At 44.5% G+C, this 25,917-nt stretch overlaps 1 protein-coding gene across 3 annotated transcripts in view; it reads left to right on the top strand.

Annotated features, from left to right (window-relative positions):
- The window catches only part of LOC147029563 (histone deacetylase 9-like), a 560,396-nt gene that overhangs the window by 512,605 nt on the left and 21,874 nt on the right, over window positions 1–25,917 (top strand). The gene's annotated exons all lie outside the window — the stretch shown is intronic.

Below are 25,917 nucleotides of genomic sequence, written 5' to 3'. Positions count from 1 at the left end.
AAACTCAAGAGTTCATAGAATACCTTACCCCCACGCAGTCTTGAGAAAAAGGACATGGGAAGTGCCTTTAAAACTCTAACTTTGCATTTCTGAGCACAAACTATATTTCCTACAAGCTGCAATTTTGTCTGAATCTCAATATTCCCTTACGCTGAGAGGACAAGCAGCAAATTTTAATGGTCAAGATGGCGTAAAATGGCATAATATTTTGTCCAAGTACTGCTAAACTGAAGTTTAATAGAAGTGGCAACAAGGCTATTTGTATTCTTCAGTGCTCAAGTATATAATTAAATTGAAATAAAATAAAAGTAAAACGATGTAGAAAAAATATTTTCGGCAATTTACCGCAATTGATGCACCCTCTTTCACGCCACCTTATTTAACATGTTAAATTATTTATTTGTGCCGATTTGTGTCGTTTATGACATCTCCGAAAACAGTAAGTTTACTGTTTGGAATTGTTTTGAATTTTGTTTTGACTGCCGGACAGGCAGACAGACTGAAGCAATTTGCTAACTCGTCTCTGCGCTTGCGCACTCGGTACGAGACTCCGTACAACCTGCCCAAATCAGAACCAAATATATTCTGCTAAACTGCAGGTTTGTGTTCTGATTGATGTTCCGATTCATATTCTACGGTGTTCAAAATTAAAAATTACATCGAAATTTAATAGTTCCTCAATCGTAGATTGACGTCTGCAAACAGACAGGGTGAACCAATTGCAATTAACCCCACTTCTGACTTAGTACATGGGGTGATGATACTCATGCCAGTATGTACATACATACCAGAGGTTACAATGAACACCAGTGTAAATAATGACATTGAATTTACAGTTTATGAGGGCTCCGACACTGAAAGGTCAACTTTGATACCAGCTTGGGCATGGAGCAGTAATTACCATATTAAAGGCAGACATTACTTTTGCAGAGAGTAAAGTGTATAAAGATGCTCCTGGCAAGAAATATAGAGGTGTGTGTGTGTGTGTGTGTGTGTGTGTGTGTGTGTGTGTGTGTGTGTGTGTGTGTGTGTGTGTGTGTGTGTGTGTGTGTGTGTGTGTGTGTGTGTGTGTGTGTGTGTGTGTGTGTGTGTGTGTGTGTGTGTGTGTGTGTGTGTGTGTGTGTGTGTGTGTGTGTGTGTGTGTGTGCGCGCGCGCACAAGTACAAAAGATCATGAGACTTGGCACTTTTTCATGTGTACATCTTAAGTCACGGAAAGAGAACACAAAAATACAGTAATCTGTTTATTACCTGTGTGTATCTTCATGTTAAAGCCCAAAAAAGATTCTTTCCAAATTTACATTTCGATATTCATTACTAATTTAGTTGTAAATCATTAAGATGGGTATTCAACGAGTAATACATCATGGGTTTGCTCTGATTTACATCCTGCTAACGATGGAGAAACCTAACAGAACAATGGTTTCTAAGAATGCCGCCTGAAACAGCAGACGCGGATGGAATACGAGGATTGGAGCAGAAAGCACGGTCATCTGACCGAGCTACGGATGACTTCATGTAAAACACCAAGTGCATGAAACTCCAAAGAAGTACAAGCATGGTTTACTAAATAATATAAACTAAAGTGTACGGAATGCAGATGCTGCTGCTGCTGCTGCTGCTGTTGTTTTTCCATTGTACATATGTTTTATGGATCATCCATCTCAGTGGACAATCTCGACTCGAGTCAGATCACAAAATATCTCCGACTGAAACTGTAATAAATGTATACTTTTTTAATTCCTAAAGAGATGTGAAAAATCTGAAAACTTCCAGCCATTCTTTATATCTCACGGGAAGTATGCGGAATTAGCAGCCGTCTATTTATCACATGTGTTGAGAAAAATAGCTGAACCAGGCACTCAACTCCACAGAAATCTCTGTGCTTTAAGTTCTGCCGCATCTCAGATTGTGACTTTGTCAATTGTAGCACAGAACCAGCAAGAACCATGACAATTATTTTTTGATTCAAGAGTTCACATGTACCCGCAAAGCTCTCAAGTGAGCCATTCAAGCTGCAAGTTCACATACTTGTGCGGCTTTGAGCAACTGATTATTGGCTGAGACTTAGCAAAAAATATGTATCCATGGAATATTTGTTTAACGTCAAATTTTAATATTAATGTCAAATAATTTTATCCATGTAATATTTTAATAAATGTGTCTTTCACTGTATTTAAAGGGAGAAGGAGGGGGGAGTTGTATTGACTTTCTGAGAGCATGATTAAATTATTGTTACCTTTGCCTGAACTGTGCAAGGCTCGGTGAAAATCTCATCGTGCTTCATTCTCCTTGAGGATCCCCCTGCTAAATAATATCGTTGTGGAAATTACTCCCAGGAGTAAATATTGCTTAGCATAGTTTAGTTAGCTCCTTAGTAAATGTCTTGGAGCAAGCGTAAAGTAATTAATTGTGATATTAGATACGCGTCATTTTAGGTAAAAAAAAAATGGACGACGTCCACCCTTCCTTGTGTGTGTGTGTGTGTGTTTAAACACAACATCCCTGTGAGCCTTTGTTTTATGTTCTCCACTTTGTAATCTGTCTTCTGTGTCTTCTTTTGTGTCTTCTGATTCCCTCTGTCTCTCTAACATGGTGTGAATTATTGGGCCTTTAAAGCATATGTATTGAAGGATCTCCATTCGTTTATTGGTTCATGGACGGGTATCGGTAGGGATTAAGGGGTTTGTTATTACCTCCAGGACCAAAGGTGGGCGGAGGTTATTTATTCACCCCTGTTTGGCTGTTTTCGTGAGGATCTGGATACTATAATTTTTAATGTGATTCTTCACAATTGATAGATAGGGCAAAAAACGATATATAGCACGATATTTTCAAAAAGTTGTCAGTGGATTATGACAAAACTTGGTGGCCATGAGCTGGATACCAGGTGACAAGGACAAGCCAGTGAGATTTGATGAAGGTCCAGTTGCAGATCCGGCCTATCAGTGGCATACAAAACATAAACTGTTCAGCCTGGTGGAGGAATGTGCTCCATCGAGTGTCATTCAAGCTACTTATTGTATTGCTTCTTGTATTTCCCGTCCCCCAATTGGTTTACAATTAAATATACCTGGTCTTGGGATTACTTAGAACCGTTGTGATCATTCTTGGGATGATGGAAAGTCCGTTGAGGATGAATTGGAAAAGGCAATTAACGCAATGTAACCAGACAATGCACCTCATCGGCTCGCCGAGCCATTAGTTAGAGATGAGGTGTGCGCCACCAATTAGCTAAATACATCGGCTAACTCAGAGATCCATCAGTGTGGTATCGTGACAGTGGACACAGGATCCAAGTCTTAAAACAATTTTCTGTCACATACACTAGTGGGGGCAGATAACAGCAATTTTTGAGATGAATCGTGCAAATGATGATACAAGCATCAAATTTGGCACATTTGTTCTCCAGGGGATTCTAATCAAATCTGCCTGATTGGTCATTTGAAAATCCAAATTTTAAAAAATTTGAAAAAAAAAAAAACTTCAAAAAAGTCAAGATCACGAATCAATGTTGGATGCTGGCTGAGATTGGTGAATGTTTCAGAAACATCATCAAAGACGTTCCAAGTCTGCCATGCAGTTTTCTTCCCTTTACCGCGGAAGGCAGACATGACGTCACATCCAGTGAACGCATGGAAGTATGGGATCCCTCGAGCTTTCTCAGGCCCTATTGCAGAAACTACCTCATGGACTGGAATCCATTACGCCTTGGCTCCTTGGCCAAAGGCAATCCACATGTTCTCAAGACCTAGTTCCTGTAAGGATTGCAGTACAGATATTGCTATGACTTGTACGTCCGTGTCATTAGCCTTAATGATAATGGACTTGCTACCATCCGTCGTTGCATCCCTGGCGTGTACAAATATTTGAGTGTCAGCTTCTTCATGACAACATTGAGACACAGCATCCTGTGACTTCCTTGTGTTGCTTATGGCATCTTCTCCTTTTGTGACAATGACTGTGCTTGTCATCTGTGCTTCACGCATCTTTTCCGCAAGGAAGTGAAACAGCTCAGTCTTGTTGCTGTCATCTCGAAGAAAGCTTCTCCAGTTACTTGGGGTCTTACTGGTTCCTGTCACTCTTCTTCTGATTCCTTGCCCCCTTTTCGACCTTGCCTCGGACTTCAGACTTGACTTCTTGTACACATCAAACACTATGTCCACCTTCTCGTACCTGGCACCATAGGATTCCACCTTTGGAATGATGTCTTCTTTAGCATAGTCATCAAATATCTTTGAAGTGCATGGAGGTAGGGCATTGATAAGTGCTGAGCCATCAATGATGACTGCATCTCCCCTTGGTTCTCTGTCTGGGATGTTCACTTACGCTTCAAGAATTTCAGCAGGCTGTGACTTCAATTTTTTTTTGAAGTTTTTCTTTTTTTTTTTCAAATTTTTCAAAATTTGTATTTTCAAATGGCCAATTGGGCAGATTTGATCAGAAAGCCCTGCAGAACAGAAATGCCAAATTTGATGCTTGTACATTATTTGCACGATTTTTCTCCTATCTACTACACTACACCACCTCTCGACATGTTGGTTTAATGTCCATCCTTTACATTCCTGCTTTTTCAAAATGTCTTTTCTGTTTGTTTATGTGATGAATGAAAAATTCAATGGTACCGTATCTTCTTTAATATGCAGCTCGAGGCTGTGGGGTTGCATCATTAGCTGAGGGTTTGGCTCTGCAGCTGATGTAATGCCATCTGTACGTTAGGGAAGGAATTCGGATTTGTGACATGGTGCAGGCGATAGCTCGCCTACTCTTCGCGAAGGACACTGTGGGATCTTTGACGTCCACCAACTAATGATGGAAGATGGGACGCCGGTTTAACGTCCATCTGAGGTATGGCACACACATGGATGAATCACTCTGCCTGTGAAACACTTGGAGGACAGTTTATAGATGGGTCGGGATTCAAACCCAGGCGAGGCAGCTTAGAGGTCAGTTTCAAATTCAAACCCAGGCTTAATTCCCATTGAGAGTGGAATGAGATGTGCCACATTTCAAATTTGTCTGATCCGCGGTTTCAGAGATGTAATGTTTTAATTTTTTGCACTTAATCCAAGATGGCTGCCAAGCCACGTGACCTATGACATCACAATTATAATTAAAATGTTTAAATAAAAAAAAATGTTCTCGCTTCTCCCTGAAATTTTGTGTCAATCGGACGAATGGTTGCTGAGAAAAAAAATGTTTAAAAAAATAATAGAGCAAAAAAAAGGCCAAAAAAAGGGTCAAAAAATAACAATAATGAAAAAAAATCACTCGGAGAGCAACACTCGGCGAAAGGGAACAACACTCGGTAAAGCACATACCTCCACCAAGCTGAACAGTTTACATTTTGTATCCCACTGATAGGCCGGATCTGAATCCGGACCTGAACCAAAATCAAATCTGCTTGTTCTTGCGACCAAACAAACTCATCCACCTAGTTTTGTCGCAAGTCATTCACAACTTTTAGAGATATCGTGCTACACATAGTTTTTGACCCCCATCTCTCAATGGTGAATAATCACTTAAAAAATTCTCGTATGCGGATTCAAATCTCCAACAAAATTGAATCAAATAGTCCTTTTCACACACCCAATCGGTCCACAAAGTTTCTCCGGAAGCCATCCATAATCTTTTGAGATATTGTGCTCGATATCATTTTGGCCCCATCTCTGAATGGTGAAGAATCACTTTAAAAATTCTCCGATCCGGATTGGGATCTTCACCAAAATTTAATGGATTCGTCCTTGGCACACACGCAACCTGTCCACCAAGTTTCGTCCAATTCCATCAATAACATTTTGAGATACTGTGCTATCTCAAAATACCAAAGTACCAACAGCAGAACAGAGGGAGAAAATAGATGGAGACAGACAAACAAGAGATGTGGGTAACAATGATGGTCAGTCAAGAATGCAAGGGGTGGACAAGGTGGATGCATAAGTAATTTGTTTTGGGGGTGAGGGGAGTGTGGTTGGGAGTTGGTTTAATGGGTGTAGAAAACATCATAGTTTTTGATTGGGGGTGATTGGAGATGGTGGTGAACGCTGTTGTGAATACCTGGAGAGAAGAATGTGATTGAAGAGAATGTAGAAGTTGGTTCCACAGGTGAGGAAAAAAGAGGAACAAATGAGTAGAGGTGAACAGTGGTTCTGGATTTTGTGAGTTTCATGAGAAGGTGTTTGCTGGTGGACCGCTTGAGCCCTGTAGATACCTGGGGGGGAGCATGGAGAGATGGAGAGGGCAGAGGGTGCAGACCAGAAAAGGAGGTGGAAGAAGACAGAGAGACCACTAGCATCAAGGTTTCCACAGCATCAAGCTGAGCAAGGTGTGAAGCAGGGGTGCTAGCCCACAGGAGAGAGCAGTCTCTGGTTACTCCCTCCTCCGGTATGATAAACCTCAGCCTCGTCTTGGTGACGGAGTTCCTCTCTTCATCAAAAACTGCGTTCCTCACTCTCCATGCACTGCCCTCACTCCCCCACAACCCCAGGAATGCCTCAAGCTGCGGCTTCCCCTCCACTCCCACGTCATGTTTCATGTGTGTTGTACTGTCCACCAAACAGTGGTGACTCCATTTACATGTTGCTTGCCAAAAACATGGACCAACTTCTATCTTCTCATCCAAACTCTCTTTTCCTCATATGTGGTGACATCAATTGCCATCATGCCAGTTGTCTGGGTGTGGGTACCTCTCTCAACTACCATGGCACTTCAGCAAAGGACTTATGTGACTCATTGGGACTGAATCAATCTGTCAACTTCCCGACCCGGATCTCAGCTAATGGTTCTCCATCACTTCTGGTTTTGATTTTGACCAATTTCCCAGAAAATGTCTGCTGTTCTTCCTCTACTCCAATTGGTTCATCTGACCGTATGCTTGTCAAAGCGGTCATCTCTCTGGCTGTTATTAGAGAACCACCTCAGCGCTGAAGAATCTGGTATTTCACTCAGGCCGACTGGCAAGGTCTTTAAGAAGCCATCAAACTTCTAGACTGGTCTCCCATTTCTAGTCTCACCGACATCAACTCATCCTGGGTATTTTTTCAAAGATATTTACTCTCTCATGCACAGATTTATCCCATCTCTTCTTCTGTTGTCCTCCCCTTCCTCCCACCCATGGTTCAATGAAGCTTGTGGCGAGGCTGTTGTCCTGAAACAACTTGCCTTTGACTCATGGAAGGCAAATCTTACTGAAGGAAATCTCAGTTCTTTCCACAAAGCTCAGAACAAGTGCGTATCTACCCTTCGGAGAGCCAGGAAACAACATCTTTCTCATCTCATATCTGAACTCTCAAACCTGTCTCCCTCCAAATCCGAGTGGCATCTGGTTGTCTGTTTCTGGTGTTTGTTCCCCCTCCATCCCCTCCCTTACTTCAAACAGCCACACAGCTGACACTGCACTCGAAAAGGCTGAATGCCTGAACTCTGTTTCCTTCGAAATCTTGTGTCCCAAACCCATCGTTTTCTTCACCCACCTTACCCAGTCGCACCCAACTGTTCCTTGACTCTGTGTCCTTTTCTCCTGACAAGGAGGAGAGCTTGTTGTCAAACCTCGACTCAAATTCTGCAACTGGTCCAGATGTTATCAGCCCTCATGTTTTAAAAACCTGCTCTGCTGCCCTTGCTCACCCTCTCTCTGTTCTATTCACCCTCTCATTTACTCAAGGTCATCTGCCATCTGCTTGGAAATCAGCAAACATTTCCGTCCTGCATAAAAAGGTGCACAAACAGATCCCTGCAACTACAGACCAATCAGCCTTCTCCCAATCATCAGCAAGGTTATGGAATCCATCATCGCTTCAGACATTAAATCCTTCCTCATTTGCAATGGCTTGATTTCTGATCATCAATTTGGATTTAGACCAGGTCACTCTTCCCTGGATATGCTGCTTCTGCTCTCCCAACAATGGATGGAGGTCCTCAATGCCAGACAGGAAATCAGAGCCATCTGCCGAGACATATCATGAGCTTTCGATACGGTCTGGCATCCCGCACTGCTCACCAAACTCTCTTCCTATGGTATCCAAGGCAATCTCCACTAATGGATCGCAGAATTCCTCTCCTGTCGCAGTCAATGACTGGCTCTTAATGGCTGTATCTCTGTCTCTGTCTCTGTCTCTGTCTCTCTCATCTTCTCTTCCCATCCAGGCTGGAGTTCCTCAAGGCAGTGTTCTTGGCCTTGTGCTCTTTCTGGTTTTTATCAATGAACTTTCAGATTCCCTGGAAAATCCTCTTTATCAATTTGATGATGACTCCACCCTCTGCCGTACCATCTAAAACCCCTCTCATTGACAAGCAGCAGCCTCTTCACTCTCTGCACACCAGGATAAAATCACAATCTGGTCAAACGCTTGGAACATGTCTTTCAATTCTGACAAATCTCACACCCCCACTGTCTCTCCAAAAGGACCATCTGGAAAAAAGCCTCATCTACTTTCTCAACAATCTCCTTGAAGAAGTCCTCTCATTCAAGCTTTTAGGCCTCACTATCTGCCACAATCTTTCCTGGGAAAGCCACATCTCCAAGCTGGCCTCCAAATCCAGTCGCTGACTGGGCATCCTACGTTGTGCAATGTCCTTCCTTGGCACACCTGAGCTTCTAATCACTTACAAAGCTTTCATCCACAGTCTGATGGTGTGTTGCTCTCCCCTCTGGAGTGGTCCTCCTGCTTCACACCTAGCCTGACCTCTTGCTGTGGAAACCAAGGCTTTTAGGGTCATTGGTATCTCCCGCGATGAAGCTGAGTCTTTGGGTCTCTCACTCTCTCACTGGAGGCAGGTCAGTGGTCTTTCTGTCTTCTCCCCTCTCCTCTCTGGCCTTGCCCCCTGCTCTGTCTGTGCTCTGTCCCCCACTACATTTCTGCAGGGCACTCATGGTCCACCAAAAACCCCCTTCTGGTGAAAATGCCAAAATCAAGAATTACTGCTCACCTTCACTCTTTCATTCCTTTTTTTCTCCCACCTTTTAAACAAACTCCCACACTCTCTTCAATCCCACTCCCCCCCCCACTCCAGTCTTCAAAACAGCTGTTCACTACCATCTCCTATCTTCCCCCATCAAAAATCTTGATCTTTTCTACCCCTGTTAATCCACCCCAAACGCATCTCCTAATTCCCTGTTTTCCTTCCTGTAAGTCTTTGTCATGTCCATCTTGTTTAACCTGGTGTACCCCACCTCATCCCTCTCTCTTCCACAGATCTCCTATTGTCTCCGTTCCCCACTATTTTGTGCTTCCCTCTCCCACTCCTCTTCTCTCCTGCCTTGTTATATGTTCTGTGTGTTAGCTCTTACACAAGCCTCGACGTGGTATACAAGAAAAAGTACAGTCATGCGCCACTTAACGACGGGGTTACGTTCTAGAAACGCGTCGTTAAGGCCTAGGTCACATTTGCTACGGCGGTCGTGGGGTCTCCAAAATCTGCGGCCATTAGCAATTATACGGCGGCCGCAGTATTTCCACGGTCACACAATGTAGCAGTCACATATGTTTTTATTTTTCGGGGAGTTGCATGGCGTATTTATAAATCGTGGAGACTGAAAACGTGGGGGTGCCGTACGGTCTTTGATTTGATGTCGGATGGTGACCTTACGGCGTCGCTGCGGCGGCCATAGAATTTTAAAGGCAGACGCAAGGTGCCCGCAAGGCCACCGCAGGGGGACCCAAAGCCGAACATGCGGCCAGATGGACGGTAACGAATGGGTTAATTTTTTTTTTTTACCAGTTTTTTTTTTCAGCTTGTCGAATTGCTACGGTGAGCGAAGAAATGAAAAAAGTTATAACTCCGCGTTATAATTCCACAGCGACCTTACGACCTGTAAAATATAGCCACATGGCGTAGGGCCACCCTGAGGCTAGAGTGTACCAGGTGCGGTGGGACGCAAGAAGCACGCGGGCCACCATCTACTCCGCTTTATTGCGCGACCAGAAGCACACTCTTCCCACCCCTAGCGGGCGAGGCATGATATACGAAAACCCAATCACGTGACACAGCACACTCCTCCCCTCGTAAAATGACCCGTCACATAATGAACGGATAATCACAACATGACCATGGGAAACCCATCAACACTCATAATCCTCCAAGTACCGCGGCCGCACCCTGACCCGCCTCGGACGGGCAGCGCCACCAGACAGACCAGGCTCAGACGCCTCCCGGCTCGGGCGAGGTGACACCCTCGCCGGACTCGCACTTTCCGCAACACCAGCTACCCCCGACTGCCCAGCCTGCTCGACGTCCCCGGGTAGGACGGCATCAGGCGAAGCCCCCCTCAGCGCCGGCCCGGCCAGCCCCGGCGATACAACGTCAGGTGCCGGCGATACAACCGGTGGGGGTCCCGCATCGTTCGGCTCGGGGAGGTGTGGGGGGGGGGGTGACGCTGAACAGCGATCATGCATCTGGTCCACGTGCCGCTTCCACACATCCCTACCATCAGTCCGCACCATGCAATTCGCCGGCCCCAGCACCACAGAGACCACCGCCGGCACCCATTTGGAACCGTGGAAATAATCGCGCACCATTACCCGCTGCCCCACCTCTAAAGCTGCGCAGCCGCGTCGGACGCGACATCGCCCCACTCCCCGACCCTCCAGGTCGTAGCAAATCCAGCCTGGACCGCAAAGCCTGTCCATAGAGACGAATGGCCGGCGAATCACCCGTGACAGGATGAACTGCGTTCCTGTAATGGAGCAAAAAGACATCGACCACCGCCTGCACAGGTGCAACACCCCCCCTGCGCAAAGCCCGCTTCAACATCTTGACAAACGACTCAGCTTGGCCATTCGTCTCAGGATGATACGGTGCGGACCTTAGATGTCGAATACCATTCTGGCGCATAAACTCATCAAATACAGCCGCGATGAACTGCGGACCATTATCAGAGACCAGGATCTCCGGCAACCCTTTGTTAGCAAAGATCGTCCGCAGCTTATCTACTGTAATGTTTGCTGAAGTATGCTGCATTACTACAACCTCCGCACACCCCAGACGAGGCTGAGAGCCTCACGCTCAATCTGGGCATATCCGCGATCTGCTGTGGACAGGGTCCGGGATGCAAAACAAACAGGCCGCTCGGAACCATCGTCCATCCTGTGGGAGAGCACTGCCCCGATGCCATATGCAGAGCTGTCGCATGCCAATAGGAGCGGACGCGCAGGCTCGTAGTGCACGAGGACCGTATCCTCTGTGAGCAGCCGCTTGACGCGGTCGAACGACGCCTGGTGTGCAGGCCCCCAAGCCCAACGCTCGTCCTTCTTGAGCAACCGCGTTAACGGCGCAAGTTGTGAGCTGAGCCCGCGCACGAACCTTTGGTAATACTGGGCCATGCCAATGAACGAGCGCAGCTGCGTCTTGTCGCGAGGCGGTGGCATGCGCTGAATCGCCTCCACCTTCCGAGGACCTTTCAACAGCCCCTCCGGCGTGATGATGTGCCCGAGGTATTCCAAGCGCTGCTTGAAGAGCGCGCACTTGTCCCTGTTTAAGCGCGCTTCGTCAGCACTCGGGCAATGTTCGCAAGATGCTCGTCCGCCGTTTTCCCCGCAATGAGCACATCGTCCAGGTAGGTCTGAGCGGGCAGGCCAATGCAAACCTGATCCATAGCTTTCTGCCACAAAGCTGGGGCCGAAGCAATCCCAAAACAGAGTCGGGTATATCGATAGAGTCCTTGACACATGTTGATTGTCAAAAGGTCGCTACTCCCGGGATCCATCGGCAGGTGAAAATATGCATCACGCAGGTCTAGCTTCGTGAAGTATCGACTCCCCGCCAATCGCGCATATATCTCATCGATTGACGGCAGTGGATATTGCTCCACGCTGAGCCCCGGGTTAACCATGGATTTGAAGTCCCCGCACAATCGGACGTCTCCATTCCGTTTCAGCACCGTGACAACCGGGGTGGCCCAATCTGAGTATGACACCCATTCGATCACTCCACAGGCCTCCAGCCTATCCAGTTCACCCTTGACCTTGTCCCGCAGGGCATACGGCACCGGACGCGGTTTACAAAACCGAGGAACCACCCCCTCCTTCAAGAAGAGTTTCGCCTCCATGCCCTTGAGTTTCCCAAGGTCGTCGCTAAACAACCCTTGTTGTCTTTGAAGAATCTCCTCCAACTGATCTTCCCACTGGCTCGGCACGGGTTGCACAAGGTGAACTGCGGCCCAGTCTAGCCTGATGCGGGTCATCCAATCTCGGCCGAGGAGAGACGGCCCCCTCCCCCGTACGACGTACACCCGAAGCGTGGCGACCTGGCCTTGGTACCGCACAGACACGTCTGCCATCCCGACTGGCGTTATCTTCTCGCCGGTGTACGTGAACAGCGTGAGGTTTGACCTGATAAGCTTCAAGCCGTTGAGTCTACGCGCGGTCTGTTCGCCGATGAGCGACACCGCTGCTCCCGTATTGACCTGGAACGTGATCGGCGTTTCGTTCACTTCGACTTCCACCGTCATCGGGCGCGCCGTCGCCGGGCCAATTGAAAACAGGCTCAACAACGGCCGCTGGTTCCGCCCCGAGTCACGTCGCACATCGCCGTCCACGACTTTAACGGTGGCCGACGCCCCACGGCACACACGCGCCAAATGACCCACCTTGTGACAATTCAAACACACGTTGCCTTTACACGGGCATGCACGGCGCAGGTGTCGACCTCCACATCCCAAGCATGTCCGCGGGGTCACCCCGCCGCACGCGCGGCCGCGTGGCGACTTCCGACCCGCATCGAAGGTCGTGCGCGCGTCCCGGGGTGCTCGCGACCCCGCGTGGCCGGTGATGGCTAGAACATCCCGGCGAGTCTGCTCGACCGCTGTAGCCGTGGTGACCGCCGAGTCGAATGTAATGGCTTCATCCTTCAGCCGTAAAACCGCTGAAACCATTTTCGCATCTTGTAAACCAGCAATAAAACGATCTCTGAGCCGAGCTGACCGCTCCCCCGCCGGGAACTTGCAGGCCACGGAAGAACGCTTAATCCGCGCCATGAACTCAGCGACGCGCTCCTCTGCCCCTTTCGAGAGGCGATCGAACTGGAATCGAGCGAGCTGCAACGACTTCTCCGGCGCCATGTGTGCTTTCATTTTCTCCACAATGTCCCGAAACGCCAGCCCGTCATCCCGGGGCCTGTTCGGTGCCACTAAATCACCCAGCAGCCGATAATGCTCCGGCGAAAGCGAAGTGAGCAAGATCGACTTCTGCTTGCTCTCGTCGACCACATCGTTCGCGTGGAAATAGCATTCCAATTGCTCCGAAAACAATTCGAAGTCGTCCCCGTCGAAAACGGGCATAAGTCCGTATTCAACCATCCTCGTCGCCAACTAGAGTGTACCAGGTGCGGTGGGACGCAAGAAGCACGCGGGCCAGCATCTACTCCGCTTTATTGCGCTACCAGAAGCACACTCCTGCCACCCCTAGCGGGCGAGGCATAATATACGAAAACCCAATCACGTGACACAGCACAGAGGCCACCTCAGTTTCTCTGTGGCCGCCGCACGTTTCTGTCAATTCAGAGGGCGTTCGGCCGCCGTATCCTCGCCGGAGAGCAAATGTGACCTTGGCCTAAGCGACGTCGTCGTTGTGTAAACATCATTTTTTTTTTCGTTTTCGTTTTCGAACATCGTACTTACACAAACCTAGACACCTAGGCTATATAGTGTAGCCTATTGCTCCTCGGATACAAACCTGTAGAGCATGTGACTGTACTGAATACTGTCGGCGATTGTAACACACATCCAAGAGAAAACGGAAGACGCGTTAGATTTACCTTTGTGCTGTTCATGACGGCCATCGGTGTTGTTAGCAGCAGCTTACAATCTCCTCTCGCATTGATTATAGAAAGATGAATAAATAGCGTTTGGATGTTATAAATACGTAATCATTGCATCGATGTTATAATTTACAAATGAAGAAACGAGCTCCTGTCAATTGTGATATATATTTTCGGAACAGTGCGATTGTTTTAACAACATGAAAAGATTCACCAAAGAGAAATTTGTGTTTTAATTTCGACTGTAACAACGATTTATTCGCGGAATTCTTCAAATCAAAGGTAATTTACTTGCTCGAATGTAAACGTGCAAACATTGGTTCAGTTTTTTAGCCGATTTCTTTGAATCCCGATTTAGCACGATACTGGTTTTTTCGCGATGACATTTTATGGACCTCAACGATCGCATTATAACAGGGCCACACTGTCGTTTATTGTCATTATGAAGTATTATGTACTGTGCAGCGTACATAATTGTACGTGCTATTTTTATACGACTGGCAGCGCTACGTCAGCTACATCACCCGGCGATAGGAATTTTTCAGCTGCATTTTTTTTTTTCAGAGCTGGCAGATCGGTCGTATATGCGAAACCGATCGTTGCCCGGAACGTCGTTAAGCGGAGCATGACTGTACTCGATCAAGCTTCGGATGAAAGTTTTGTTGGTGGTCAGAAGTTCAGGTGTGCCAAGGAAGGACTTTGCACAATGGAGAATGCCCAGTCAACAATGGAGAATGCCCAGTCAAAGAGATATCATGGCTGAGAGTGAGGCCGAAGAGTTTGAGTGACTGAACCTCTTTGAGAAGGTTGTTGAGAAAGCAGATTGAAGGGTTTGTAGAGAGAGAGAGGAGAGAGAGAGAGAGACAGACAGAGAGAGAGAGAGAGAGAGAGAGAGAGAGAGAGAGAGAGAGAGAGAGAGAGAGAGAGAGAGAGAGAGAGAGAGAGAGAGAGAGAGAGAGAGAGAGAGAGACAGAGAGAGACAGACAGAGAGAGAGAGAGAGACAGACAGAGAGAGAGAGAGACACAGACACTTTTGACTTTTATTACAAAAAAAGTATAAAGGGTAAAAATTCAATACAACAAAGCAAAGGATTATATACAAGAGTGGAAAAAAGAAGAGAAGAAACCAATTCAATTTTAAAGTAATCGATAAAGCATTGATAACAGTTTATACACAAGGAACACCCTCAAAAAATACATTAGAGAGAGGAGAAGATGATAAGAAGAGAGAAAGCAACACAGGCTCCACACGTACTGCCAGAGACTGAGCAACAGCCCCTTGCGTTTGCACGTGCGTGGAGAGAGAAAGAGAGAGAGAGAGAGAGAGAGAGAGAGAGAGAGAGAGAGAGAGAGAGAGAGAGAGAGAGAGAGAGAGAGAGAGAGAGAGACAGAGAGACAGAGAGACAGAGAGACAGAGAGACAGAGAGACAGAGAGACAGAGAGACAGAGAGACAGAGAGACAGAGAGAATCTGCTGGACTCGTACTTGAATTTCCGACCATTTTTGGTGCATTCAAGCCAAAACACAAGTTGATCAAGTCTTTAATCAACAACTCAGGACAGAATTCTTCACTTTATCGATTGGGACATGTCGATTAGTTTATTTGTGCATATCATCGAGCTCAATATTTACCATCACCGATGGAGAAGGTATTGCATTTGGGTCCGTTTGTTTGTTTGTTTGTCCCACAGAACGTTCGTGTTTTTCGCCGCAACCGATTTTCGGATTGAGACGAAATTTTCACCATTGGTGCGACTCGTCATGTAGAATGTTTCATTGATCAATATGACATCATAGGTCATGTGGTGTGGCAGCCATGTCAACTGAATGGAAAGATTTTGGGCCTCTGTATCTCTGAAACTGCACCAAGGAAAAATTGAAACTTGGCACATAGCAAGTACTCCTCATGGGGAATGAGAGATTTTTTATGACATCATAGGTGCCTTTGTTATGACGTCATAATTCAATATGTAGAACACTGCATCCAAACAGTATGAACATTTTTGAGGGTTCACGAGGGATAAAATGGTCCACAAAAAAAAAAATTAATGATGTCATCAGTCACATGATTTGGCAGCCCTATTGTGTTTTTTTGTAAACCTTCAAAAATCTTCTTCTCTGAAATGGCTGAACCATTCCTCACTGCCAGCATTTATAAAGTGGCAGTGCTAACTCTGTCTCGTGTATTACGTAACACACCAGTACACAAACTCCACACAAAATACACCACACAAAATTACACAAACACCGCACAACACATCACACAAAACAAGTCCTGGCGAGGGTCTGCAATCTCCGATTGCTCTTTTCTTGTATTACTTTGTGAAGGTAGACGAAACACCAGTTGTGAAAATTTTTGACACTTTTATCAAATGACACCAACTTTCACTTTTTGTTTGCTGTTCAGGTGTTTCCCACGTTTTATTCATCCAAATGGGCTCAGTGTTGATACCAGTTGAATTGCTGTCTGTCTTGTAAAAGTGGCTTTTCTTCCTGCTGGATAGTTGCATATGGCTTCATACGGTCCACCTTCCAGATATCTTCAGACCAGCTCTGAAAATGCAGTTTCAAAAGATAAGCTATGCTTTCCCACTAATGACCAATTTGCTGTTTTCTTTTGCATTTCCTATCATGCACACAAGTGTGAATAAAGACATGATCACTCACATTATTACCATCGCTGAACGAGAGAGTGTTGCATTTGGGTCCGTTTGTTTGTTTGTCTATCTGTCTGTCTGTCTGTCTGTCTGTCTGTCGGTCTGATTTTTCTGCACAGAACTTTAATGCGTTTCTCCGCAACCGCTTGTCAGATTGAGACAAAATTTTCACCACAGGAGCAACTACTCATCTAGAATATTCCATTGGTAATTATATGATGTCATAGGTCACGTGATGTGGCAGCTATGTTGGAAAAACGGAAAAACTTTGGACCTCTGTATCTCCAAAACTGCACCAAGGAAAAAAACTGAAACTTGGCTCATGCGGCAAGTACTCATCATGGAGAATAAGTGTGATTTTTTTTTGATGACATCATAGGTGCCTTCATTATGATGTCACAATTGCATATGTAGAACGCTACATTTGATCAGTATGAACATTTTCGAGGGTCTTCTAGAAATAAAATGGTCCACAGAAGAAAAAATATAATTGATGACGTCATCTATTTTTTTTCAAAAATCTTCTCTGAAGTGGCTGAACCGATCGAGGCGAAACTTTACATGTATGACCACCTATCCATGAGGAACAAAAGCTTCACACATATGATGTCACAGGTCACATGATTTGGTAGCAATATTAGGATTTACCCGAAAACCTATAAAAAAATCTTCTCCTCCAGAACGGCGAGACAGTTCGAGGGGAATTGTCACACAAATGTTGCCCAAGCCTTGGGGATACCAAGGTATTCATGAATAATTGAAAAGTCACATGGTCTGGCTGCCATATTGGATTGAACGAAAATTTTCTTCATTCATTTATTCATTTATTTGAAAAGGCTCACTTGGCTGTGCCTGGATTGGTTTGAGGGTCAAGTAGCAGTTGAACCCCAAATCATATCCAGGTTCCTCCTGATGACTCCATCTTTGCTTTTTGCTTCTTTGGTGTCCTTCTGTTTACTCCAATGCAGGACTGCACATATTTAGTCTCCTATTTGATTTTCAATTGAATTTACTTGAATCACATTCTAAATTCAATTGAATAATAATAAACGTCAGGGCTAGGTGTCCAATCAAAGCGGGACATCTTGGTACCCGGTCATCACTGTTAGTAATTATGAAGTGACAGTTCTAGTTATGTCTCTTAGCCTGGTGTTTGCTTAGTGGTTAGGGTGGCGGCTTGGGATCCTAGGGTCCCGAGTTAAATCCTAGTTGGCCGCTGAATTAAAAATACACCAGGAGGTTGACTTAGCCTGTCGTCCTTCTGAGGTCGGCAAAATGAGCACCAGTGTACTGGTAAGGGGGACACTGCATCAGTGGCAGAGCTGTGTCCCAACCAATGATGCAACCAGCAGCCACAGGCTACGAGAGAGAGAGAGAGAGAGAGAGAGAGAGAGAGAGAGAGAGAGAGAGAGAGACAGAGAGAGAGAGAGAGAGAGAGAGAGAGAGAGAGAGAGAGAGAGAGAGAGAGAGAGAGAGAGAGAGAGAGAGAGAGAGAGAGAGAGAGAGAGAGAGAGAGAGAGAGAGAGAGAGAGAGAGAGAGAGAGAGAGAGAGAGAGAGAGAGAGAGAGAGAGAGAGAGAGAGAGAGAGAGAGAGAGAGAGAGAGAGAGAGTTATGTCTCTTAATAATTACGTAATACACCAGTACACAAACACCACACAAAACAAGTCCTGGTGAGAGTCTGCATTCTTTGATTGCTTTTTTTTTCTTGTTCAACACTGCCACAAGCTGCTTGCAACCATGATTTACAGAAAATGCACAGACACTGACTCAGCACTGCAAAAAATAACATTTTGATAGTTTAGCTTGCAATTTATAGACGTACTTATAGTATTAACATCCAGACGACTTGTTGGCAAGTACTAAATCCCGAATAAAGGAGATAAATTGTTTGGCTTTCTTTTTCAGGAAGGAAAAGGGCACGAGGGCAAGGGTCAAAGGAGTCTGTTGACCTTGGGCCAGTGTTACCAGCCGTACACCCTTATAACCTCTTCCAAATTACCCCATGCTTTGAATGGCTAGCACTCTGCCAGGGCACAAGGTCGACTTTCTCGACTTCCTGTTGGCAACCGAGACACAGCATCATTGAGCTTCTGTCCATTTATTCTAAAGTACACACTTTGCGTTCATCCCGGATGGTATTTACAGAAGCAAAAATAAAATTTTCCTTTGCGGATGCGACTGAAAGGTGGGAGGAAAATTTCTTTGATGATATTTCGAGATCAAGGAAAGAGATTTCTATTGTTTCTAAGGATGATTTTATGTCCGTTTTTGTAAGTTTGTGAGTAGATGTGAAAGTGGTCCTTTGAACATCTGAAGTCGGGTTATTCTCATCACCTAATGCAGTGGTATTCTCATGAAGTTGAATATATTTATTCTGCTGACTATTTGTCTTAACTGACATTGCACAATCCTTTTTTTTTAAACTTCAACCACAAGTCTTTTAAACTTCTGCACAAGTGTCACATGTAATTGTCATGGGAGGAGTCTGTAAGAAAACCACAAGCAAGAGAAGGACCTGCTTCCTATCGGCACATTTTGCGACGTGTTGCAGAGGTTAGTTGGCAAGGTCTTGGTGGAACGGAGGTGCACGTTCGTTGCTGTCGTTTGAACGTTGGTGAATCTGCAAATTCAGAACAAACCAGGGACTTTCAACCTTGCAAAATGTGATTTTCTGTACGACTCTGTGTCCTTCATTATGCCAGATGCCAGCAGATGTGACGATGCTTCATTCCTTTCCTTTCAATACTTGAGAAAAGAAAACTTTTCCAGCTTGGGTCTCATGCCCATGTGGAAAGCAACACCTTCTTATCATCATGATTATGCTTTGGGGAAAACCAGTGCTCCTCGTTGATTACGCTGTCATAACGATGCAACCGAGCTTGCTTCATGTGAAAATACAAAGCAAATGTCAACATGCATGGAAAAGATCGATTTTAATTCATCTAAAATATATGCTTCACAACTGAAAAAATGTCTCTTTTTTATCACGAAATTTTGACTTTGATCCCCTGTCCACACATTAAATAACACCAGGTGGGTTGACTCAGCCTGTCATCTTTCCGAAGTCAGCAAGATGAGTACACTATTACTGGTATTAGGGGGGCACTGCATCAGCAGCACAGCTGCTCTCCCAGCAATGATGCAACCAGCAGACATCACAAGCTGCATATTTTGAAATAATAATAATAATAATCATCATCATCATCATCATCATCTCCACATTCTCTTTGCAAAGAATATATAATTGTGAAATCCATCGAACGGTGCAGTCAAGAAAATTGTAACGAAATGCTATCTGTGTAAGTCCTATGTTTAATGTCATTGTTGCAGATTATGTAGGAAAGTGGTTGCTGTGTTTCTTAAATACTGACTCAGGTAGTCGTGGTATGAGGTTCGACGAATTACGTGTACAAAATGTTGGAATTTTCATCACATTATCCCCACTCTAACAAGTTCTGTAGATCCCATATATCCCCCCCTCCCCCCCAGGCAAAAATAACATTTCTTTCCTGTAGTAATTCTCTGCAGACTACTGTGGTATATGAGAGTACAACTCTCATCTACTATAGTTCTAACTGTAGCATTTTTGCCTGGGCCTTTACTCCCTCTGCCTTCCTCTTAGGACTACATTTTTAAATCGAAATGGGGGACTGCATAATGCAAAGGGGCAGTCTTGGAGTGTGGAACAAAGGGAATTAATCTTGGGGTGGTATATGGGAGATAAGCAGACAGTACATGTTCGGTAGCTATAGGTGAAGTTAATAGGGTTTTTGGTTGTATTTGCAGGGGGATCAATTATAAATCAAAGTGGGTCGTGGGAATGCAGTGAGGCCTCATGTCGATTGTGTACGGTTTTGTCACCGCATTCGAGATTGGACAAGAGCTGCCAGGGAAGAGGATCAACTTCGAACAACCTAATTGATTTTGGACCGATGTACACTAAGCTATGACCAGTGACCGAGGAAGGATGGAGCTTTTGCATTACTAAGGACTCGATTACGAGGGAATGTGACTTGAAATATTTAAGATAATGAAGGGTATAGAGTACGGAGACAAAATTAATGCAGTAAAGTTTTTATCAGATGGAAGAGCTTAAGAATCAAAAAGGGGAAGAGTTTGGACAGAAGCAATGCACGGGTATTTCACGCAGATAGTTGTCAATGTACGGAATAGTATTCCTGTGAACGTTGTAGTTGCAGGGATAACAGATACATTAAAAAAATAGCACTGGATAGACACTTGAAGCAAAGGGGAGAGAGGATTTCAGGGAGATCAGTCGTAAGGTTCGGCAGTTCAGGACTGGTTTGTGTGATCTGTGATTGTGCTATCTGTTTATTTATTTATTCAGATATTCCAACAACCAAAGAAAGTATCAGACATGAAGTTCTGTTAATATAAAGTGTTTTGACGGCTGGTGTCTTGTTTGTTGTATCAATTCCGTCTCCTCCCCGAGCATTCCCCTTTACTCTTCCCATTTCTAACTGCTCTCCTATCTTCCCCAACTCCCTTATTTTACCCCTCACCTCCACCCCGTACCCCCACCACCATTATTTTAGCTCGTTAGGATTTGGTTTTCGAGATTTGGTTGGATACGGCAAAGCATTATGGGCCAATTGGCCTCCTCCTGCGTCAATGATTCTTTTTCTATGTTCCTTGTGAATATCTCTGACCAGGCATGCTTAACTCAGGCAATGTTACAGCAGGAATGTCTTTATTGAAATAAACAGTGAATTATAATCCATATTCACAACAAAAAGAACAAAGTTTCCAGATCGAATGACTGGTGAAGAATAGGCCTTGTTTTAAAGCATATCATGATCATTACCAGCTGAGACCTGAGCCTAATTCATAATTATTGATCTTTATAAAGTGCGAGGAGGGCGGTTTCTCAGCTCAGGGCAAGAGTTAGGCCTGACACAGCTATGACGTGCCTCCGACATTTTTTAAACATTGAGATTTGAATTGGTGCAAAGTTGTTTCCTGAACATTTGTTTATACCCAGAACTAAACTTATATGTATCTGCCAAAAGCAATACTTGCATGACTTTTCGAATTTGTTTATTTTTATCCAGCTGAAGGGAAATACGTCCGGACGCTGCAAAATATTTTGTCTTCAGTGTAGAATTTGTTGGGACATCATGTACATAGCCAATGCATGATATCATCCTCCCACCCGCCCCGCCACCATGTGCTCTTAAATACAGATGTCCTTAAAAGCCATTACTTATCATGCTGTGCGGCCTCGTTATCTGTACATTTCAACAGCTTTATGTTTTCATTCAATGGTACATTCAATAATTCTTTGCTCTCCAATCATTGTTCTCTTACTTGCTGGGATCTTGATTTTGAGCACATGCATTAAGGCAGGAAACCTGATTTGGAGTATTGCTTGCCAATGCATAAAGAAAAAAAAAGTCCTTCCAAAATTGTAAATCTTCATGCATTACTCACATTATACAATACAAAGTGCAAGGTAAACGTGAGGCAGCCTTGTATATTGAGCAATGTGACTGTTGGCAGACAGCGGCAAACACTGCGGTTGGAAATCCCAGGAAGTCTAAATGCAGGAACATCATTACCTGCACTCCAGTGTTACAGGAGAAATATCACACTCTCATTAATGGACTCCACCATAAAATAAATGAACAGGGAGCATTGATGATGTAATTGTTGAAGGACTGTTTACAGCGTTCATTCCAAATGCCTTTTTGGCACGAGGGATGTGAAGAACACCTGATTGAAGGTTTCTCCATCATGTAATTGCCTCATGCAACAATTATCGTTCGGCACTTGTAAATCAAGCACCATTATGGTTTTAGAGGTGACATGAGGCATTTTGAACAAATTTGACAGTCTTTCCAAGATACTAGCATCTGGATCATCCAAAAAACACACTGATTGCATTCTTTAACAAGAAGGGCACTCAGTAGAGCACATACCTCTGCCAGGCTAAACAGTTCAAATTTTGTATCCCACTAATAGGCCGGATCTGCATCCGGACCTGAACCAAAATAGAATTGGCTTGTTCTTGTCACGTACCCAACTCAGCCACTAAGTTTTATCATAATCTATCCACAACTTTTTGAGATATTGTGTTATATATCTTTTTTGGCCCCATTTCTCAATGGTGAAGAATCGTTTTTAGACTAAAAAAAATTCTCGTATCCGGATCCAGATTCTCGGATCCAGATCCAGATCTCTCAATGGTGAAGAATCACTTTCGAAATTCTAGTAAGCAGATCCGTATCTGGATCTTGACCAAAATCTATTCAATTCGTCCTTGTCACACACCCAAACTGCTCTCCAAATTTCATTGGATTCCTTCCATATCATATTGAGATATCCTGCACACAAACAGATAAACAAACAAGCCAGTAGGCGGCGATGGGTCGCCGAGCATGGAAACTATAAGATATAGAGCAAAATGGATGTCATATAGCAGATAGGGAATCACCTTAAGATTATGCATATCAAATCTCATCCAGTTCCATCTACTGATAACTACTCGGTATCCATTTGAATGAAAAGTACCAAAAATGCGGTTTGAAATCGGAAATCCCCAAAGTTCGAGGGGGTGCTGTGGGTGAACAAAGATCTAAATCGAAAATCCGGCTCGATCGTTTGTGCACAATGTATTCCAGACGATTAGTGTAAATTTTCATGACCATCCGACCATAACCCCAGGAGGAGTAGCATTTGGCGCGAAGGCACCTCCAGCTCTCGCATATTATCGATTTTTTTCACTAATTCACCTTTGACCCCTGACCGAAGCGAAATCGGTCAATATGTCCTGAGGCAAAGTTGTAGTACTCCTTGAGTACCATGAACCTGCAAAGTTTCATTCGTATCGATGCACTCACCTGGTCACTAGGGGGCCTTCAATTTTCGCCAATTTTCGCACATACCCTAATTGTTGGGGGCGCTGCGGGTAAAATATTCCATATATCACAAAAACCGGAATATATTTGATAGAGCATCACCTGTAGATCATTCGTGCCAAATGTCATAACCCGATGTGAGATAATGGCTTTCGTAATTGATTTTGCGTGAACGGTACCGATTTTGAAGGTTTTTTGGTTGTTGCTAGAGAACCAAAGCGTCCCTAGCAACCATCACAATTTCCAAAGCACTAGGTCATAAGATGTACCTACCACCCGAGTTTGGTCAAAATCCGCCCACGTTTACTACCAATTATGCTGATGACAAACGAACAAACATCCAAACAAACATCCAAACGAACACAGAATTACTGACAATAAGGGTCACCTATTTCGGCGACCCAACAGACAGACAGGGGTGAAAACCTAACCTCCATCCCCCTTCAGGGGGCAGAGATTACAATCCGATGCAATACCACGTCTGTCAGAAAATGAGAGTAATTAAATCATTGACACCATTAAATAGAAGTGTCTTCCATTATCCATGTTGGAATGCTCCTTATTGTGAGGAGAGGAACTGTTTATGTCTTCGGAATACATCAAGCCACTGGATCAACAAGAGATAAACCAACAAGTGAATATCACAGGATAACGACTCCCACTAAAGACTGATACATTCACACGATCCATCTAAGTAATTAGTTCCAAACCACCCAGGGTACTACAAACACACTCACTGCACCTCTTGAGATAAGTATCAACACCATCTTGAGGTGTCTCCATGGACCAAGATGCAGCGATCAGTGCTTGTCATCTTGCTCAGCATCCAAGACTTGCACCGCAACACATCGAAGCACGTTTTCAGTAGTCAAAATCAGCAGGTCTGATGGACACAAAGGCAATGGGCAAGTGTTATGCTCAATGACTAATCCAAATTTCTCCTTGAAAGGCATGGTGCCCATGCACTGGTCTACAGAAGACAAAATGAGCGATGTGCCCCAGTCTACATCCAGGAAGCTGCAAAATTTGGATGTGGAAGCATCATGAAGTGGGGATGGTATTGCTGAAACCTTTCACACAAACTTCATCTGTATCTATGGCATTCTGACGGCAGATTGATACATTACCGAGGTGTTATATCTGCATGTCTTTCCTGTACCCTTCAACGTCATGATCCAGAAATCATCTTTGTGCATGGCAATGCTCCTATTCACAGAGCCATTGGACCAAGGAAGGTTCGTATCATTGCCGACGTTAACGTCATGACACCCTGGCTGGCCAACTCGCCAGATTGAAATCCAATTGAATATCTCGGTTGAACCTTGCCGAGAGCCACAGCCCCTCCCCCCAATGAGCTGGAAACAGAGCTGATTCGGATGTGAAATCTCATCCCCCAGACTCACATTTGAGAGCTCATACGGTCAATGCAATGAAGGCGCAATGCGGTGATAGCTGCCAGAGGTGGACATACCAGGTATTGAGATTGTTACCTCCACGTTGGATCCCTATGTGAAAACATTCGCCACAATGTAGCATTACATCATTAGGTCAAAATTAAATTTACATGTAACGATTCAGCATTTATGTCCATCAGATATTTGCATCACATCTGTGGGATATGATGTCACATAAATAAATCGCAGCAACAACAATCACATGTTTGGTTTTGTTAATGGTGGAGTATATATTATAACCTCTTAAATGCAAAGGAAATCAGACTTGTAAACCTGAATACACATCTGTGATTATTTACTAGATATAAATTGCCAGTTATCAACATAAATGTTGATCATAGGGATCGTTTTCATGTGATTTTGTGTTTGTTTGCAATACACGGACTTCCTTGCCTTAATTATTATTTCTCAGGTTGAGAGTGGGGGGGTCACAAATTACTGTTAGGTGCTGCATCGTGTTCAGTGAATGTTTACCGCTTGTATACTTACGACTCGATGTGAGACAATGTTAATTAGATATGACCCTGAATTGTTTGTTGAGGTTATATCTTGATTGTAAAGGTTGAGTGGAGTAAAAAGTTGATAAGTGATAATATCTTAGTTAGATTTTATAGTATGTCAATAGGTCACAAGTGTGCAGGGATGTTTGATCTGTTTCCAGCTATGGAACGATCTTGCAGTATCAAGCAGTTTCTGACTTCTAGATGTCGAACCACCTCGTATTTCGGAGTGGTTTTTCTTGAGGGAGGGGATTTCGGGAATTTTTGTGAGTTGGATATATTTAAGTGGCATGGCAGAGTGAGCAGAGAAAGGGATCTAGGATCTAGCACAATCACAGAAAACAGATAGCACAATCACAGATAGCACATACCAGGATCTAGTTGTATGCTTTTGAGCACCGTTGCTACGGACGCCACCGTTGCCGAGCAACAGAACTTTGAAATTTTTGAAAAATCCTAAAAATAAAAAAAAAATAAAAAATCGGCTTCCGCGCTTTTATGCGCACTATAATCAACCTCTTTGTCAAAAAATTTCAGCCCGATCCGTCAAAAACTGTATGACTAGTATGCAATTATATAGCGACCACCCATGTCGCCTTCCGGCTTGTTCATTTGTTATTGGTCAGACATTTTCATAATTTCATAAAGTACAATGCTTGTCTCCTCACAAGTC

Source organism: Eptatretus burgeri, chromosome 3, assembly GCF_056783735.1.
Source record: "Eptatretus burgeri isolate ZD-2024b chromosome 3, Ebu_testis_v1, whole genome shotgun sequence".
NCBI classification, from domain to species: Eukaryota; Metazoa; Chordata; class Myxini; order Myxiniformes; family Myxinidae; genus Eptatretus; species Eptatretus burgeri.
This window is presented reverse-complemented; position numbering and strand designations above follow the sequence as displayed.